Genomic DNA, 3,196 nt, shown 5'->3' with positions numbered 1-3,196 from the left:
GCTGGGTTAATGGGTTTGTACTGGGCAGCACCAATCCTGCACCTCCTGTGGAGCAGTTCTGCTGTGTCACCTGGAGCTGTGGCTTGTAAGTGACAACCTAGATACTGTTTGTGCTGTTTGCAGTGATTATCATCACAGGTTGATTCCCTTGGCTTTCCCACATCCACTCCCTTCCTCTCATGCTGGGGAACTCATTGGAGAAGTTAACTACCACTATCAAATACTCCTCAGGAATGATTCTTCTGCACATGATGTGTGGACCAGGCAGTTTGTTCTGTGCACAGGTCCAAGCTCCTGCTCTGCCTGTTGCAGTGGCAGGGGAGGCCCTGGCTCCAGCTGGAGGACAAACACTCTGCAGGGAAGTTGGGTTGTGCTGTTGTAGCTCTCGAGATCAACAAACTGTTGAAGGTACCAAGGCTTGATGTGTGATGGAGACATGTAAGAAAAGGTCAGCCTGAAAGCAAATGTCAGTGTAGCTGTGATCTAAGACCCTACCAGTTCTTTTCTGAAGAGACACTTTGATTGCTTTTCCAGTCAGAACCTGTTTAATCTTGATGGTTTTAGGACACTAGAGTGAGAAAATTAATGGTGTTGTTCTAAGGTTGGGGTTTTTTTTTCCCTTGTAAGCTGAAGTGATGGTGATATTCTTGTACATTGATTTGACCACGTTTTACTTGCCCTGGAGGCTGTGGGGAGATTTGAACTAGCTGGGCTGGAGCAAAGTGGTCTTAAAGTAGAAGGGAGAGGGGCTCAATTACCTTCCAAGCACTGAGGAGAGCTGCTCTGCCAGTGAGGGGGTGGTGTCACAGTCCCAGGCCTGCTTCTGTTCAGAGGGGGTTACCTGGAACCAGGAACATGTTCTTCCACAGGGAACTCGGAGTGGGTGTGGAGAATGGAGGGTGAAGAGCTATGCAGAGAGTTTGGTGATGGGCAGCTACAGGGAGAGGAAAAGCTGGAATTCAGTACATCTGACCAAGTTCAGTGATGCTCTGGGCTGGTACTTGACAGCTCTTGTCAGTGTCTTTGTTACAGCTTTTGAAGCCACACCCAGGGAGCTGATCCTGCATTAGTGCTCCGCAACAACGGGTAGAATGAGGGTTCAGGGAGAGCTGATGGTGCCAGGCAGGAGTCCTTGGTGCCAGGTAGCAAGGAACAGTGGATGCTGTTGGTTACACCCGTGTTTTAGAGCTACAGCTTCACTTCAGACAGCAGCATTTCAGCCCTGAATTGTACCTTTACCTGCCCCTCAGCCTCAGAGGGGCTTTGGGAGCAGCATCTGCAGGTACCAGTGTGAGTGTCTGTAAAGCTGGTTAGAAGCAGCTCTGAATTCCCCATTTGCTCTTTCCTACTGCAGCAGGAAGGGAGGAACAGACCTGGCTGTTCTGAGGGGAGAGACACCATTTTCTGCATCATTAGGCTGCTGTTTCTGCTCAAGCTGTTCTTTCTCTTTCTTTAATGTACCAGGGAGAGGAATAACAAGGCAATGGGGATGTCACTGGCCTGAGGGAAAGGCAGACCTCCCTACTGGATGGAGGAAGGGAAGTGGATCTACAACAGGGTGGAATGGGGGTAGTGATAATCACAGCAATTGTAAAACAGATTAAAACAGCAGCACAGGGTGATGTCCCTATTCCCTGCCCTTTAACTAGGACAGCACTATGGCTACACCACAGAGCATTTCAGCAGCTGCTTTTCCCAGGAGTTTTCCAAGCTGGGTAATAGGGACATACTTTAGGATTTGAAATTAGCAGCAGATCTAGCTTCCATAACAACACCAACACTCTGTTAGATCTAGAATAGCAGTTCCAGTCTCTCAGCAGCTGAAGTCACACTGCTGCTCTGCTTCTGCTTTGGGTTAAGGAGGAGCTGGTGTTTCCTAGAGCTCCTGGATCTGTAGCACAACTGAGATGTGGCATCTGGGAAAGGAACTGCAGGGCATCAACAACTTCAAGGCATGTCCAGAGTTTCAGCTGGGACAGGAGGGATTAGCAGCTTTGTTTTGCTTTTATACCTGCCTCCCAAGACGAGGGTAGCAGAAGGGAGCAGCTCCCAGCCCAGCTGGAGGGCCAGGGCAGCCCTGAGCAGACAGAAAAGGCCAAGGCAGGAGGTCAGGCAGTTTGTTTATTGGCAAATAAGTGCTGAAAACCATGAGCCCTACAGAGACAGGTGCTCAGTGCCCTGTTACATTAGAGTGGTCACGATACCATGGGGGGAAGTGCAAAAGATCAATAAACAAGCAAAGTTAGTTCTGACATACCCAGGGGAAGGCTGTGAACAGAGAGCCTGGTGCAGGTGACATTCTCTTCCATCCAGCTTGAGTGGAGAACTAATTGCACAGCAGTGGAAGTTCTTTAGCTGAGCTCTGGATAAAAAGCTCGTAATAGAATTGAAAGACACACACCTGAGCACTCCCTTTGAGCTAAACCACCACATGCAGCCAGGGCAGCCTGGGTTGTTCTGTGTGTGAGCCAGGACTAGCTCGTGGTTGGAGATAACAAGTGGGACAATCCTGTACTGGGATGCACCAAGTCTGTTCACTGCTGGGAGGGGAGGGGGAAAGCATTAGTTAAATCAGTGATCTGGGGTGAACATAAAGTCAGGCTAAAACATGCCTGGAACAGACACACTGAAAGAAAAGCCTGGACCATTAACACAGGGAACAAAGCTTGTAAAAAGGCTTGTAAACTTTGCAGTCCAAGAGCAGTTTCTCAGAGGAAATGCAAGCAAGATGCACGGTCCCTTGCACTGAGGTTTCATTTTCGACATACAGCCCCTGCATGAATAGGTTGGTCTTCACAAACCTCCTTCCAGTTCCAGAGGACAGTTCTAGATGGAAGCCATCAGGCACCACCATAGCAAGCTGGGCTCTTGGAGGGCCTCACCTTGCTGCTCCCCCACAGGTCAGCAGGGTGGATGAGTTTAACAGGTTCAGAATTCTGAAATTCAGCCTCCTTGCCTTAGGGGCTAGAACATGTCAGAGGGTTTGTGTGGGACACAGCCCCACTGGAATGCTTGATGGTTTGACTGGGGCAATTCTGCTGAAGAACAGGAGGGGAGGGACAGACAGGCACTAACCCACACCAGACACAAGGGAGGTGGAACTTAAACTCTGTGAGCAGGTGCTGAGGGGACACAGCTGGTGCTGGCGAAGCCGCTGCCACCAGCACGGCTGGGGCGGGGGGAGGAAAATAAACAA

The sequence above is a fragment of the Chaetura pelagica genome, unplaced genomic scaffold (assembly GCF_000747805.2).
Source record: "Chaetura pelagica isolate M959 unplaced genomic scaffold, ChaPel_1.0 scaffold405, whole genome shotgun sequence".
Taxonomy (NCBI): Eukaryota; Metazoa; Chordata; class Aves; order Apodiformes; family Apodidae; genus Chaetura; species Chaetura pelagica.
This window is presented reverse-complemented; position numbering follows the sequence as displayed.